The sequence below is a fragment of the Oculina patagonica genome, chromosome 12 (genome assembly GCF_052425735.1).
Source record: "Oculina patagonica isolate OP01 chromosome 12, crgOcupat, whole genome shotgun sequence".
NCBI classification, from domain to species: domain Eukaryota; kingdom Metazoa; phylum Cnidaria; class Anthozoa; order Scleractinia; family Oculinidae; genus Oculina; species Oculina patagonica.
Window position 1 is genome coordinate 32,135,410 of NC_135769.1, and position 18,123 is coordinate 32,153,532.

General features: G+C 36.2%; 1 protein-coding gene across 1 annotated transcript in view; it reads left to right on the forward strand.

Annotated features, from left to right (window-relative positions):
- Positions 1 to 15,879: 15,879 nt before the first annotated feature.
- LOC144633173 (polycystin-1-like protein 2) overlaps positions 15,880 to 18,123 on the forward strand; it is a 29,903-nt gene continuing 27,659 nt past the window's right edge. The window contains exon 1 of the mRNA XM_078491976.1: positions 15,880 to 15,915. The gene's annotated coding sequence lies outside the window, so the exon portion shown is untranslated. The remainder of the gene's footprint in view (positions 15,916 to 18,123) is intronic.

An 18,123-nucleotide genomic window follows, 5' to 3' on the forward strand; every position in this document is an offset into this window, starting at 1 on the left:
CATCTAATATTCGACCAAGGTTGAGCGTTCTCATTTTTTCGACGCTTGAGCCTCAAAATATTCTTTAAGTGTTCTTATTTTTGAAATTTTAACAACCAAAGCTGTCCTGCGGTAAATTCACTTCGAAACGACATGTGCTTGTTCATGTCACTGACGGGTGGCGATGGTGTTGGTTCCGAGTTAGATTTGAATAAAGGTTGATTCATTTATACTAATTCAGTTGTTAATTCCAACAAATAGCAGAAATATAAATCGTTTTTACCCAAATTTTAAAATAAACCCTCTCATTCTTATAAAAAGTGTATCTCGATCTAAATTCAGTGAGAAGAGAGTGATTTGAGCCACTGACAACAAGCAGCTAAAGCTTCATGAAAAATGCAACGTTATTTTTATTAATGACTTTACCACTACATGGGGTTTTTTACCAACAAAGGCACCAAACGCTACAAAGTTTGACCTTAAACTTTCTTTTTCAGGAAAGCTCCACTTGTGAACCAAATAACAAGTTTTAAAGTAATTTTTTGCTATGAATTAAAATGCTTAGTTGTGATCCATTAATTCACATAAATACTTATAAAACATAATTGATATAGCTTCTCTGCTATGGGTATGGTATAAAATCATAACGCATAACCCAAAAACTTTCGGATATAACGAACAACTGTCCCTAAGCCTGTCATGACCACTACCAGTAGACATTCGCATAACGCTGATATCGTACGCGAACCATATTTTTTTGGGCTCAGTGGCATTAATATTTATCACAGCAGGTGCTTGTAATGATGGAAAAAGTAAATAAAAGGTTTGAAGCAATTCTCTTGGCACTATTTGCAGTACAAACACATTCTTTACAAACACCTTCTTTTCTTTGCTCTTGCACAAAGAAGGGGTCCTTGTTTTACTCCAATACACTACACGGTATGTCAATCATTGATTACCCGTATCACTGGCAATACGAGATTTGAAAGTTTTAATTAGTATCCAGCAGTACTGTGTTCGGTGAGGTACAGACTGCGTTAGTGCAACGCGAATCCTGTCCGTGGCAACATTTCCAGTGAGATAAGCTTAAAGGTGAGTTTAATAAATCTGATATTTCTTATAGTGGTTCGTCAGTTTAGCAAGAGCACAAGAACCCGTGTAAACACAAGAATACGGCTCATGACATCGATGTGTATCATCCTGACATGAATCTGGCATGAACAATATAAATGTATTCTACTTTATAAACACTTCCCTCAAGGAAAATCAATTATTGACTAAAAATTCAACTAGAAATTTATTTTTGTTTAAAAAATTTTTGTGTGAGAAAGAGTTACTCGGCCGGACAACACTAACAAATCGAGCAGCAGATGTTTTTAGGAATAAACCATTCTCTACGGAGCAGACCAGTTTCGGCTAGCCGTTATTTGTTAAAAAGAGGACGAATTTTTTTTCTAGATCTTTCTCAGCTACGACGCGTTCGTTATTATTTATACGATATTCATTCTGTCACAAATTCAGTATTTGTTTCTCGCTTATAATTGTCGGCTATATTAAAATTTAAATGTCCAGCTAAATTAGCTAATGTAAGTCCGTTATGACTTGTGGAACGATTGTGCAATTGAAGGCCGTAAAAAAATCCTGTGCATTTATAAAGTTTTTACTACCGTTGTAAAGTAATCTGCACAGCTTATCTGAAGATACCCTGAATATATATACGAGGCACACAATGGGCCAGATGAATTAGTATCCAATTATTAACCAGAGAAAATATTAACGAGATGAATTACTATTCAAGTCACTTTGCCTCGAACTGTTTTCAATATTCAACGAAACGTTTTTGCCAAGTCATAAATTTACGTGCATTTATAGACGACGATGGCCGGTACCGGTGAACTGAACTCGAAAATTTAACCGACGGAGAGAATAACTCTCTTTTTATTTATTATCAACGTTTAAAAAATTTAAAGTTTACTTTGGTCATGTTAATTTTAAGAAAAGGTTAAAGCACTCATTTCACAATTCTTATTCACTAGATTTGACGTCAATAAGAGAGATCGTTTAGTTGGATATTTCATTTTTTACTGAATACACTAACACCGAAAGGGCCGTGTGTTCCGATTTAAAAAACTAGCAAAGGTATATTGTAATTCCTGAGTTTTGTTTGGTTAACAGGCAATGATATATAAGCTCATATACCATTGACCACAGATATGGTTGGTATACGCGTTAAAGAGAACAGCTGGAAAGCTAAAATATTGCAATTTTTGAATGTTTTTAACTGAAAACAATTATTCCACTCGCGCTTGTTGGATATGAGATAGTTGCAGCCAACTCGGCGCTACGCGCTTCATTGGCTATTTACCATCTCCTATCCAAAACGCGCTTATGGAATAATTGTTTAATATACTCCCTGAAATATTCTCGAAACATTTTTCATCTGATAGATACGAGGATATTTTCCTTTAAAGTTTCGTCCGCAATGGTTTTATTTGCTTATGTACAATAATAAAAAGTTCACTTGCAAAGATTTTCTTTGGAGCCGTACGTAAAGTCAGTGAATATCCCAATAACGTCGTAGATTTTTTCTTTTCTTATCAAGTTTTTTTCTTGTTGAACCGTGTATGCTAACAAGTTTTAGTGATACTTGACAAGGTTTTCAAAAACCTGACGTGCCAGATTTTTAAAAACGTCTCAGCAAACAGATGCTATTTTTTGCATTTTCAACCCAACTATTAAAACTCTGCAACAACAACAACAAGCTTTATTTGCTGCTTATTTGTTCATTTGTTCTTTAATTTAATGCACCAATTATTGGATTCAGTTTCTGAAACAGAAGAGAGAAAATGTGGCATTTGTCAAACGACCAAGTTTTTCAGTCAAGAACTTTACTGTAAAAAAGGCAAACTGAAAATTGTTCTTCTTTGATCTTTTCGCTGAAATCGACATACGTGTAAGCGGTTCCGAATGTTAAGTGGGCAACTGAACTTTAAACATCTATGACATCTATATATTGCCCTCGTTTTGGCGTAAAAATTCCCAAAATACATTGCTGTCCTTCATAAATCAAGCATATCTCTGTTTTATGCGCATAATAATTCACTGTATATATTTTTCTTTTTTTATAAGTTTGTTAGAGCGATTGTCACTTGTGCGAAAATAACTCAAGTTTGCTATGCATGCATTATGGCTTAGAAATCTCGCGCCAGTTTTTCAACCAATCAGAAGTAAAACCAAAACCAATCGTGACTCGCTCACACACGTTTGAGACCGGCGCTAGGCACCGGCTAATTATGATATTAAAGATTATAACTTCTATTCCATATTTTATAATGAACTCCTCCAACAATAAACCGCTGGAGGATAACCTGAAAAATGAGAGCAGAAAACCAAAAGAAAAACAAGTTGTTATAGACATTGAGTGCGAGTCAAAAGAAAACGAAGAACACATTTTACAGAAACTGGATTCGTTAACTGCAACCATTGCAAAAGATGCCATACGAGAGGATGTTGAACTTCTTTGCTTCATTTGGTTGTTATCTGATGAGAAAAGAAGAGTTCCAAAGCGAACGACAGTGCTGCAAATTGATGCTGGTGAAAATTCTTCAACGTCATCTATTGCGTGCATTTCATTAAACTCTGATAACACTTACGAACAATGTGGAGCTTTCCAGAATGAAGCGGCACACGGATCTGCTGATCATTTGGGTAGCCAGAAGAAATCACAACCAAGTGGCTCCATCAGATGTTGGTGAAAAGGAGTTTCACTCCAAGCGATAAAATCGAACTGGTGCAATTGATGGAGTGAAGCACTATGCGCAAACGATATGGCTGCAAGCCAGAGCAGCATTTTAAATGCAGAAATGAGACAGCTCTCACAAGACGAAAGTTAAGGGCCAGAAATACCACTTGGAGTCTACAAGAACCAAGGTGATTTTGACAAGATATTCAAGGTGCCAGAAAAATACCGGTGTTTGGATAGTTTGAGGTTAATCCGTTGGTTCCCAGATGTTAGGCAGTATTTCCAAACATGCCTGACTGTGTATTTTGTAGCACCCCCAGGATAGCACCCATAATTAGCGTTTCACTTCATTGTAAAATATGCGAAAACGAAAGTGGGTAATAAATATGCATGGTATTACCATTAAATGAAGAACTTATCCAATCGTGTTTGAAGTTGTTCACGTACATAAAAAATTCTTTGTTAATAACTATATGCATAACAATTAACAAAAGCTGAAGGAAGGTCGAGAGATTTTTAGATTTTGGAGGAGATGTAGTTGGTTCTTTGAGAGCTATTTTACATCATTTGTACATACAGCTAATTCGAGAAACGTTGCCGGAAAAAGCTCAAAAGTGCACGCGAAAAGACCGAATGGTGGTTTGGGTATTCACTGGAATTTTGCATATTGGCCTAGAGGAAATGTGCAAGCATATATTTTTGCACGTGAAGATTTTGTTTTTCCTCTCAGGACGCCTTTTTTCTGTAGCTTTACTCTTTCTGACGCATGTCTTTGAGTTTGGAAAATTTTTCTAAAATTTATCGTGGTTTAAAAGTACCTTGTTTCCACATGTCTGAAGAGAAGGAAAACGTGCAAATTCGCGTTTGTCATCTTATTAGTACTCAGCACGTGCAGTAGCTCTCTACTTCTACCCATACTACCTTTTGGTCTTGTCGCGTGCACTTTTGTGCTTTTTCTGACAACCTTTCTCGAATCAGCTGTAAATTCAAATTGTCAGTGCATACATTGACGCGGATTATCGAACTCACTCGGTCGGTGTCGAGACTTTGTTTCGTTGTATAACATGCTCCATGGTCAACCTTGACCGACAGATGACTAGTATTTATCACATGCTCGCGGAATTGATTGTTGTAACGAACACCATCAGGTGCCATCATCACTGAACACGAGCATGAAACACTGCACGCTTGATGTACATGATCGGCAAAAGGAAAGTGGCTCGATCACGCGACTTCACTCTTTTTTTTATAAGAACATCTAATATTCGACCAAGGTTGAGCGTTCTCATTTTTTCGACGCTTGAGCCTCAAAATATTCTTTAAGTGTTCTTATTTTTGAAATTTTAACAACCAAAGCTGTCCTGCGGTAAATTCACTTCGAAACGACATGTGCTTGTTCATGTCACTGACGGGTGGCGATGGTGTTGGTTCCGAGTTAGATTTGAATAAAGGTTGATTCATTTATACTAATTCAGTTGTTAATTCCAACAAATAGCAGAAATATAAATCGTTTTTACCCAAATTTTAAAATAAACCCTCTCATTCTTATAAAAAGTGTATCTCGATCTAAATTCAGTGAGAAGAGAGTGATTTGAGCCACTGACAACAAGCAGCTAAAGCTTCATGAAAAATGCAACGTTATTTTTATTAATGACTTTACCACTACATGGGGTTTTTTACCAACAAAGGCACCAAACGCTACAAAGTTTGACCTTAAACTTTCTTTTTCAGGAAAGCTCCACTTGTGAACCAAATAACAAGTTTTAAAGTAATTTTTTGCTATGAATTAAAATGCTTAGTTGTGATCCATTAATTCACATAAATACTTATAAAACATAATTGATATAGCTTCTCTGCTATGGGTATGGTATAAAATCATAACGCATAACCCAAAAACTTTCGGATATAACGAACAACTGTCCCTAAGCCTGTCATGACCACTACCAGTAGACATTCGCATAACGCTGATATCGTACGCGAACCATATTTTTTTGGGCTCAGTGGCATTAATATTTATCACAGCAGGTGCTTGTAATGATGGAAAAAGTAAATAAAAGGTTTGAAGCAATTCTCTTGGCACTATTTGCAGTACAAACACATTCTTTACAAACACCTTCTTTTCTTTGCTCTTGCACAAAGAAGGGGTCCTTGTTTTACTCCAATACACTACACGGTATGTCAATCATTGATTACCCGTATCACTGGCAATACGAGATTTGAAAGTTTTAATTAGTATCCAGCAGTACTGTGTTCGGTGAGGTACAGACTGCGTTAGTGCAACGCGAATCCTGTCCGTGGCAACATTTCCAGTGAGATAAGCTTAAAGGTGAGTTTAATAAATCTGATATTTCTTATAGTGGTTCGTCAGTTTAGCAAGAGCACAAGAACCCGTGTAAACACAAGAATACGGCTCATGACATCGATGTGTATCATCCTGACATGAATCTGGCATGAACAATATAAATGTATTCTACTTTATAAACACTTCCCTCAAGGAAAATCAATTATTGACTAAAAATTCAACTAGAAATTTATTTTTGTTTAAAAAATTTTTGTGTGAGAAAGAGTTACTCGGCCGGACAACACTAACAAATCGAGCAGCAGATGTTTTTAGGAATAAACCATTCTCTACGGAGCAGACCAGTTTCGGCTAGCCGTTATTTGTTAAAAAGAGGACGAATTTTTTTTCTAGATCTTTCTCAGCTACGACGCGTTCGTTATTATTTATACGATATTCATTCTGTCACAAATTCAGTATTTGTTTCTCGCTTATAATTGTCGGCTATATTAAAATTTAAATGTCCAGCTAAATTAGCTAATGTAAGTCCGTTATGACTTGTGGAACGATTGTGCAATTGAAGGCCGTAAAAAAATCCTGTGCATTTATAAAGTTTTTACTACCGTTGTAAAGTAATCTGCACAGCTTATCTGAAGATACCCTGAATATATATACGAGGCACACAATGGGCCAGATGAATTAGTATCCAATTATTAACCAGAGAAAATATTAACGAGATGAATTACTATTCAAGTCACTTTGCCTCGAACTGTTTTCAATATTCAACGAAACGTTTTTGCCAAGTCATAAATTTACGTGCATTTATAGACGACGATGGCCGGTACCGGTGAACTGAACTCGAAAATTTAACCGACGGAGAGAATAACTCTCTTTTTATTTATTATCAACGTTTAAAAAATTTAAAGTTTACTTTGGTCATGTTAATTTTAAGAAAAGGTTAAAGCACTCATTTCACAATTCTTATTCACTAGATTTGACGTCAATAAGAGAGATCGTTTAGTTGGATATTTCATTTTTTACTGAATACACTAACACCGAAAGGGCCGTGTGTTCCGATTTAAAAAACTAGCAAAGGTATATTGTAATTCCTGAGTTTTGTTTGGTTAACAGGCAATGATATATAAGCTCATATACCATTGACCACAGATATGGTTGGTATACGCGTTAAAGAGAACAGCTGGAAAGCTAAAATATTGCAATTTTTGAATGTTTTTAACTGAAAACAATTATTCCACTCGCGCTTGTTGGATATGAGATAGTTGCAGCCAACTCGGCGCTACGCGCTTCATTGGCTATTTACCATCTCCTATCCAAAACGCGCTTATGGAATAATTGTTTAATATACTCCCTGAAATATTCTCGAAACATTTTTCATCTGATAGATACGAGGATATTTTCCTTTAAAGTTTCGTCCGCAATGGTTTTATTTGCTTATGTACAATAATAAAAAGTTCACTTGCAAAGATTTTCTTTGGAGCCGTACGTAAAGTCAGTGAATATCCCAATAACGTCGTAGATTTTTTCTTTTCTTATCAAGTTTTTTTCTTGTTGAACCGTGTATGCTAACAAGTTTTAGTGATACTTGACAAGGTTTTCAAAAACCTGACGTGCCAGATTTTTAAAAACGTCTCAGCAAACAGATGCTATTTTTTGCATTTTCAACCCAACTATTAAACTCTGCAGTTCTTTAATTTAATGCACCAATTATTGGATTCAGTTTCTGAAACAGAAGAGAGAAAATGTGGCATTTGTCAAACGACCAAGTTTTTCAGTCAAGAACTTTACTGTAAAAAAGGCAAACTGAAAATTGTTCTTCTTTGATCTTTTCGCTGAAATCGACATACGTGTAAGCGGTTCCGAATGTTAAGTGGGCAACTGAACTTTAAACATCTATGACATCTATATATTGCCCTCGTTTTGGCGTAAAAATTCCCAAAATACATTGCTGTCCTTCATAAATCAAGCATATCTCTGTTTTATGCGCATAATAATTCACTGTATATATTTTTCTTTTTTTATAAGTTTGTTAGAGCGATTGTCACTTGTGCGAAAATAACTCAAGTTTGCTATGCATGCATTATGGCTTAGAAATCTCGCGCCAGTTTTTCAACCAATCAGAAGTAAAACCAAAACCAATCGTGACTCGCTCACACACGTTTGAGACCGGCGCTAGGCACCGGCTAATTATGATATTAAAGATTATAACTTCTATTCCATATTTTATAATGAACTCCTCCAACAATAAACCGCTGGAGGATAACCTGAAAAATGAGAGCAGAAAACCAAAAGAAAAACAAGTTGTTATAGACATTGAGTGCGAGTCAAAAGAAAACGAAGAACACATTTTACAGAAACTGGATTCGTTAACTGCAACCATTGCAAAAGATGCCATACGAGAGGATGTTGAACTTCTTTGCTTCATTTGGTTGTTATCTGATGAGAAAAGAAGAGTTCCAAAGCGAACGACAGTGCTGCAAATTGATGCTGGTGAAAATTCTTCAACGTCATCTATTGCGTGCATTTCATTAAACTCTGATAACACTTACGAACAATGTGGAGCTTTCCAGAATGAAGCGGCACACGGATCTGCTGATCATTTGGGTAGCCAGAAGAAATCACAACCAAGTGGCTCCATCAGATGTTGGTGAAAAGGAGTTTCACTCCAAGCGATAAAATCGAACTGGTGCAATTGATGGAGTGAAGCACTATGCGCAAACGATATGGCTGCAAGCCAGAGCAGCATTTTAAATGCAGAAATGAGACAGCTCTCACAAGACGAAAGTTAAGGGCCAGAAATACCACTTGGAGTCTACAAGAACCAAGGTGATTTTGACAAGATATTCAAGGTGCCAGAAAAATACCGGTGTTTGGATAGTTTGAGGTTAATCCGTTGGTTCCCAGATGTTAGGCAGTATTTCCAAACATGCCTGACTGTGTATTTTGTAGCACCCCCAGGATAGCACCCATAATTAGCGTTTCACTTCATTGTAAAATATGCGAAAACGAAAGTGGGTAATAAATATGCATGGTATTACCATTAAATGAAGAACTTATCCAATCGTGTTTGAAGTTGTTCACGTACATAAAAAATTCTTTGTTAATAACTATATGCATAACAATTAACAAAAGCTGAAGGAAGGTCGGGAGATTTTTAGATTTTGGAGGAGATGTAGTTGGTTCTTTGAGAGCTATTTTACATCATTTGTACATACAGCTAATTCGAGAAACGTTGCCGGAAAAAGCTCAAAAGTGCACGCGAAAAGACCGAATGGTGGTTTGGGTATTCACTGGAATTTTGCATATTGGCCTAGAGGAAATGTGCAAGCATATATTTTTGCACGTGAAGATTTTGTTTTTCCTCTCAGGACGCCTTTTTTCTGTAGCTTTACTCTTTCTGACGCATGTCTTTGAGTTTGGAAAATTTTTCTAAAATTTATCGTGGTTTAAAAGTACCTTGTTTCCACATGTCTGAAGAGAAGGAAAACGTGCAAATTCGCGTTTGTCATCTTATTAGTACTCAGCACGTGCAGTAGCTCTCTACTTCTACCCATACTACCTTTTGGTCTTGTCGCGTGCACTTTTGTGCTTTTTCTGACAACCTTTCTCGAATCAGCTGTAAATTCAAATTGTCAGTGCATACATTGACGCGGATTATCGAACTTACTCGGTCGGTGTCGAGACTTTGTTTCGTTGTATAACATGCTCCATGGTCAACCTTGACCGACAGATGACTAGTATTTATCACATGCTCGCGGAATTGATTGTTGTAACGAACACCATCAGGTGCCATCATCACTGAACACGAGCATGAAACACTGCACGCTTGATGTACATGATCGGCAAAAGGAAAGTGGCTCGATCACGCGACTTCACTCTTTTTTTTATAAGAACATCTAATATTCGACCAAGGTTGAGCGTTCTCATTTTTTCGACGCTTGAGCCTCAAAATATTCTTTAAGTGTTCTTATTTTTGAAATTTTAACAACCAAAGCTGTCCTGCGGTAAATTCACTTCGAAACGACATGTGCTTGTTCACGTCACTGACGGGTGGCGATGGTGTTGGTTCCGAGTTAGATTTGAATAAAGGTTGATTCATTTATACTAATTCAGTTGTTAATTCCAACAAATAGCAGAAATATAAATCGTTTTTACCCAAATTTTAAAATAAACCCTCTCATTCTTATAAAAAGTGTATCTCGATCTAAATTCAGTGAGAAGAGAGTGATTTGAGCCACTGACAACAAGCAGCTAAAGCTTCATGAAAAATGCAACGTTATTTTTATTAATGACTTTACCACTACATGGGGTTTTTTACCAACAAAGGCACCAAACGCTACAAAGTTTGACCTTAAACTTTCTTTTTCAGGAAAGCTCCACTTGTGAACCAAATAACAAGTTTTAAAGTAATTTTTTGCTATGAATTAAAATGCTTAGTTGTGATCCATTAATTCACATAAATACTTATAAAACATAATTGATATAGCTTCTCTGCTATGGGTATGGTATAAAATCATAACGCATAACCCAAAAACTTTCGGATATAACGAACAACTGTCCCTAAGCCTGTCATGACCACTACCAGTAGACATTCGCATAACGCTGATATCGTACGCGAACCATATTTTTTTGGGCTCAGTGGCATTAATATTTATCACAGCAGGTGCTTGTAATGATGGAAAAAGTAAATAAAAGGTTTGAAGCAATTCTCTTGGCACTATTTGCAGTACAAACACATTCTTTACAAACACCTTCTTTTCTTTGCTCTTGCACAAAGAAGGGGTCCTTGTTTTACTCCAATACACTACACGGTATGTCAATCATTGATTACCCGTATCACTGGCAATACGAGATTTGAAAGTTTTAATTAGTATCCAGCAGTACTGTGTTCGGTGAGGTACAGACTGCGTTAGTGCAACGCGAATCCTGTCCGTGGCAACATTTCCAGTGAGATAAGCTTAAAGGTGAGTTTAATAAATCTGATATTTCTTATAGTGGTTCGTCAGTTTAGCAAGAGCACAAGAACCCGTGTAAACACAAGAATACGGCTCATGACATCGATGTGTATCATCCTGACATGAATCTGGCATGAACAATATAAATGTATTCTACTTTATAAACACTTCCCTCAAGGAAAATCAATTATTGACTAAAAATTCAACTAGAAATTTATTTTTGTTTAAAAAATTTTTGTGTGAGAAAGAGTTACTCGGCCGGACAACACTAACAAATCGAGCAGCAGATGTTTTTAGGAATAAACCATTCTCTACGGAGCAGACCAGTTTCGGCTAGCCGTTATTTGTTAAAAAGAGGACGAATTTTTTTTCTAGATCTTTCTCAGCTACGACGCGTTCGTTATTATTTATACGATATTCATTCTGTCACAAATTCAGTATTTGTTTCTCGCTTATAATTGTCGGCTATATTAAAATTTAAATGTCCAGCTAAATTAGCTAATGTAAGTCCGTTATGACTTGTGGAACGATTGTGCAATTGAAGGCCGTAAAAAAATCCTGTGCATTTATAAAGTTTTTACTACCGTTGTAAAGTAATCTGCACAGCTTATCTGAAGATACCCTGAATATATATACGAGGCACACAATGGGCCAGATGAATTAGTATCCAATTATTAACCAGAGAAAATATTAACGAGATGAATTACTATTCAAGTCACTTTGCCTCGAACTGTTTTCAATATTCAACGAAACGTTTTTGCCAAGTCATAAATTTACGTGCATTTATAGACGACGATGGCCGGTACCGGTGAACTGAACTCGAAAATTTAACCGACGGAGAGAATAACTCTCTTTTTATTTATTATCAACGTTTAAAAAATTTAAAGTTTACTTTGGTCATGTTAATTTTAAGAAAAGGTTAAAGCACTCATTTCACAATTCTTATTCACTAGATTTGACGTCAATAAGAGAGATCGTTTAGTTGGATATTTCATTTTTTACTGAATACACTAACACCGAAAGGGCCGTGTGTTCCGATTTAAAAAACTAGCAAAGGTATATTGTAATTCCTGAGTTTTGTTTGGTTAACAGGCAATGATATATAAGCTCATATACCATTGACCACAGATATGGTTGGTATACGCGTTAAAGAGAACAGCTGGAAAGCTAAAATATTGCAATTTTTGAATGTTTTTAACTGAAAACAATTATTCCACTCGCGCTTGTTGGATATGAGATAGTTGCAGCCAACTCGGCGCTACGCGCTTCATTGGCTATTTACCATCTCCTATCCAAAACGCGCTTATGGAATAATTGTTTAATATACTCCCTGAAATATTCTCGAAACATTTTTCATCTGATAGATACGAGGATATTTTCCTTTAAAGTTTCGTCCGCAATGGTTTTATTTGCTTATGTACAATAATAAAAAGTTCACTTGCAAAGATTTTCTTTGGAGCCGTACGTAAAGTCAGTGAATATCCCAATAACGTCGTAGATTTTTTCTTTTCTTATCAAGTTTTTTTCTTGTTGAACCGTGTATGCTAACAAGTTTTAGTGATACTTGACAAGGTTTTCAAAAACCTGACGTGCCAGATTTTTAAAAACGTCTCAGCAAACAGATGCTATTTTTTGCATTTTCAACCCAACTATTAAACTCTGCAGTTCTTTAATTTAATGCACCAATTATTGGATTCAGTTTCTGAAACAGAAGAGAGAAAATGTGGCATTTGTCAAACGACCAAGTTTTTCAGTCAAGAACTTTACTGTAAAAAAGGCAAACTGAAAATTGTTCTTCTTTGATCTTTTCGCTGAAATCGACATACGTGTAAGCGGTTCCGAATGTTAAGTGGGCAACTGAACTTTAAACATCTATGACATCTATATATTGCCCTCGTTTTGGCGTAAAAATTCCCAAAATACATTGCTGTCCTTCATAAATCAAGCATATCTCTGTTTTATGCGCATAATAATTCACTGTATATATTTTTCTTTTTTTATAAGTTTGTTAGAGCGATTGTCACTTGTGCGAAAATAACTCAAGTTTGCTATGCATGCATTATGGCTTAGAAATCTCGCGCCAGTTTTTCAACCAATCAGAAGTAAAACCAAAACCAATCGTGACTCGCTCACACACGTTTGAGACCGGCGCTAGGCACCGGCTAATTATGATATTAAAGATTATAACTTCTATTCCATATTTTATAATGAACTCCTCCAACAATAAACCGCTGGAGGATAACCTGAAAAATGAGAGCAGAAAACCAAAAGAAAAACAAGTTGTTATAGACATTGAGTGCGAGTCAAAAGAAAACGAAGAACACATTTTACAGAAACTGGATTCGTTAACTGCAACCATTGCAAAAGATGCCATACGAGAGGATGTTGAACTTCTTTGCTTCATTTGGTTGTTATCTGATGAGAAAAGAAGAGTTCCAAAGCGAACGACAGTGCTGCAAATTGATGCTGGTGAAAATTCTTCAACGTCATCTATTGCGTGCATTTCATTAAACTCTGATAACACTTACGAACAATGTGGAGCTTTCCAGAATGAAGCGGCACACGGATCTGCTGATCATTTGGGTAGCCAGAAGAAATCACAACCAAGTGGCTCCATCAGATGTTGGTGAAAAGGAGTTTCACTCCAAGCGATAAAATCGAACTGGTGCAATTGATGGAGTGAAGCACTATGCGCAAACGATATGGCTGCAAGCCAGAGCAGCATTTTAAATGCAGAAATGAGACAGCTCTCACAAGACGAAAGTTAAGGGCCAGAAATACCACTTGGAGTCTACAAGAACCAAGGTGATTTTGACAAGATATTCAAGGTGCCAGAAAAATACCGGTGTTTGGATAGTTTGAGGTTAATCCGTTGGTTCCCAGATGTTAGGCAGTATTTCCAAACATGCCTGACTGTGTATTTTGTAGCACCCCCAGGATAGCACCCATAATTAGCGTTTCACTTCATTGTAAAATATGCGAAAACGAAAGTGGGTAATAAATATGCATGGTATTACCATTAAATGAAGAACTTATCCAATCGTGTTTGAAGTTGTTCACGTACATAAAAAATTCTTTGTTAATAACTATATGCATAACAATTAACAAAAGCTGAAGGAAGGTCGAGAGATTTTTAGATTTTGGAGGAGATGTAGTTGGTTCTTTGAGAGCTATTTTACATCATTTGTACATACAGCTAATTCGAGAAACGTTGCCGGAAAAAGCTCAAAAGTGCACGCGAAAAGACCGAATGGTGGTTTGGGTATTCACTGGAATTTTGCATATTGGCCTAGAGGAAATGTGCAAGCATATATTTTTGCACGTGAAGATTTTGTTTTTCCTCTCAGGACGCCTTTTTTCTGTAGCTTTACTCTTTCTGACGCATGTCTTTGAGTTTGGAAAATTTTTCTAAAATTTATCGTGGTTTAAAAGTACCTTGTTTCCACATGTCTGAAGAGAAGGAAAACGTGCAAATTCGCGTTTGTCATCTTATTAGTACTCAGCACGTGCAGTAGCTCTCTACTTCTACCCATACTACCTTTTGGTCTTGTCGCGTGCACTTTTGTGCTTTTTCTGACAACCTTTCTCGAATCAGCTGTAAATTCAAATTGTCAGTGCATACATTGACGCGGATTATCGAACTTACTCGGTCGGTGTCGAGACTTTGTTTCGTTGTATAACATGCTCCATGGTCAACCTTGACCGACAGATGACTAGTATTTATCACATGCTCGCGGAATTGATTGTTGTAACGAACACCATCAGGTGCCATCATCACTGAACACGAGCATGAAACACTGCACGCTTGATGTACATGATCGGCAAAAGGAAAGTGGCTCGATCACGCGACTTCACTCTTTTTTTTATAAGAACATCTAATATTCGACCAAGGTTGAGCGTTCTCATTTTTTCGACGCTTGAGCCTCAAAATATTCTTTAAGTGTTCTTATTTTTGAAATTTTAACAACCAAAGCTGTCCTGCGGTAAATTCACTTCGAAACGACATGTGCTTGTTCACGTCACTGACGGGTGGCGATGGTGTTGGTTCCGAGTTAGATTTGAATAAAGGTTGATTCATTTATACTAATTCAGTTGTTAATTCCAACAAATAGCAGAAATATAAATCGTTTTTACCCAAATTTTAAAATAAACCCTCTCATTCTTATAAAAAGTGTATCTCGATCTAAATTCAGTGAGAAGAGAGTGATTTGAGCCACTGACAACAAGCAGCTAAAGCTTCATGAAAAATGCAACGTTATTTTTATTAATGACTTTACCACTACATGGGGTTTTTTACCAACAAAGGCACCAAACGCTACAAAGTTTGACCTTAAACTTTCTTTTTCAGGAAAGCTCCACTTGTGAACCAAATAACAAGTTTTAAAGTAATTTTTTGCTATGAATTAAAATGCTTAGTTGTGATCCATTAATTCACATAAATACTTATAAAACATAATTGATATAGCTTCTCTGCTATGGGTATGGTATAAAATCATAACGCATAACCCAAAAACTTTCGGATATAACGAACAACTGTCCCTAAGCCTGTCATGACCACTACCAGTAGACATTCGCATAACGCTGATATCGTACGCGAACCATATTTTTTTGGGCTCAGTGGCATTAATATTTATCACAGCAGGTGCTTGTAATGATGGAAAAAGTAAATAAAAGGTTTGAAGCAATTCTCTTGGCACTATTTGCAGTACAAACACATTCTTTACAAACACCTTCTTTTCTTTGCTCTTGCACAAAGAAGGGGTCCTTGTTTTACTCCAATACACTACACGGTATGTCAATCATTGATTACCCGTATCACTGGCAATACGAGATTTGAAAGTTTTAATTAGTATCCAGCAGTACTGTGTTCGGTGAGGTACAGACTGCGTTAGTGCAACGCGAATCCTGTCCGTGGCAACATTTCCAGTGAGATAAGCTTAAAGGTGAGTTTAATAAATCTGATATTTCTTATAGTGGTTCGTCAGTTTAGCAAGAGCACAAGAACCCGTGTAAACACAAGAATACGGCTCATGACATCGATGTGTATCATCCTGACATGAATCTGGCATGAACAATATAAATGTATTCTACTTTATAAACACTTCCCTCAAGGAAAATCAATTATTGACTAAAAATTCAACTAGAAATTTATTTTTGTTTAAAAAATTTTTGTGTGAGAAAGAGTTACTCGGCCGGACAACACTAACAAATCGAGCAGCAGATGTTTTTAGGAATAAACCATTCTCTACGGAGCAGACCAGTTTCGGCTAGCCGTTATTTGTTAAAAAGAGGACGAATTTTTTTTCTAGATCTTTCTCAGCTACGACGCGTTCGTTATTATTTATACGATATTCATTCTGTCACAAATTCAGTATTTGTTTCTCGCTTATAATTGTCGGCTATATTAAAATTTAAATGTCCAGCTAAATTAGCTAATGTAAGTCCGTTATGACTTGTGGAACGATTGTGCAATTGAAGGCCGTAAAAAAATCCTGTGCATTTATAAAGTTTTTACTACCGTTGTAAAGTAATCTGCACAGCTTATCTGAAGATACCCTGAATATATATACGAGGCACACAATGGGCCAGATGAATTAGTATCCAATTATTAACCAGAGAAAATATTAACGAGATGAATTACTATTCAAGTCACTTTGCCTCGAACTGTTTTCAATATTCAACGAAACGTTTTTGCCAAGTCATAAATTTACGTGCATTTATAGACGACGATGGCCGGTACCGGTGAACTGAACTCGAAAATTTAACCGACGGAGAGAATAACTCTCTTTTTATTTATTGTCAACGTTTAAAAAATTTAAAGTTTACTTTGGTCATGTTAATTTTAAGAAAAGGTTAAAGCACTCATTTCACAATTCTTATTCACTAGATTTGACGTCAATAAGAGAGATCGTTTAGTTGGATATTTCATTTTTTACTGAATACACTAACACCGAAAGGGCCGCGTGTTCCGATTTAAAAAACTAGCCAAGGTATATTGTAATTCCTGAGTTTTGTTTGGTTAACAGGCAATGATATATAAGCTCATATACCATTGACCACAGATATGGTTGGTATACGCGTTAAAGAGAACAGCTGGAAAGCTAAAATATTGCAATTTTTGAATGTTTTTAACTGAAAACAATTATTCCACTCGCGCTTGTTGGATATGAGATAGTTGCAGCCAACTCGGCGCTACGCGCTTCATTGGCTATTTACCATCTCCTATCTAAAACGCGCTTATGGAATAATTGTTTAATATACTCCCTGAAATATTCTCGAAACATTTTTCATCTGATAGATACGAGAATATTTTCCTTTAAAGTTTCGTCCGCAATGGTTTTATTTGCTTATGTACAATAATAAAAAATTCACTTGCAAAGATTTTCTTTGGAGCCGTACGTAAAGTCAGTGAATATCCCAATAACGTCGTAGATTTTTTCTTTTCTTATCAAGTTTTTTTCTTGTTGAACCGTGTATGCTAACAAGTTTTAGTGATACTTGACAAGTTTTTCAAAAACCTGACGTGCCAGATTTTTAAAAACGTCTCAGCAAACAGATGCTATTTTTTGCATTTTCAACCCAACTATTAAACTCTGCAGTTCTTTAATTTAATGCACCAATTATTGGATTCAGTTTCTGAAACAGAAGAGAGAAAATGTGGCATTTGTCAAACGACCAAGTTTTTCAGTCAAGAACTTTACTGTAAAAAAGGCAAACTGAAAATTGTTCTTCTTTGATCTTTTCGCTGAAATCGACATACGTGTAAGCGGTTCCTAATGTAAAGTGGGCAACTGAACTTTAAACATCTATGACATCTATATATTGCCCTCGTTTTGGCGTAAAAATTCCCAAAATACATTGCTGTCCTTCATAAATCAAGCATATCTCTGTTTTATGCGCATAATAATTCACTGTATATATTTTTCTTTTTTTATAAGTTTGTTAGAGCGATTGTCACTTGTGCGAAAATAACTCAAGTTTGCTCTGCATGCATTATGGCTTAGAAATCTCGCGCCAGTTTTTCAACCAATCAGAAGTAAAACCAAAACCAATCGTGACTCGCTCACACACGTTTGAGACCGGCGCTAGGCACCGGCTAATTATGATATTAAAGATTATAACTTCTATTCCATATTTTATAATGAACTCCT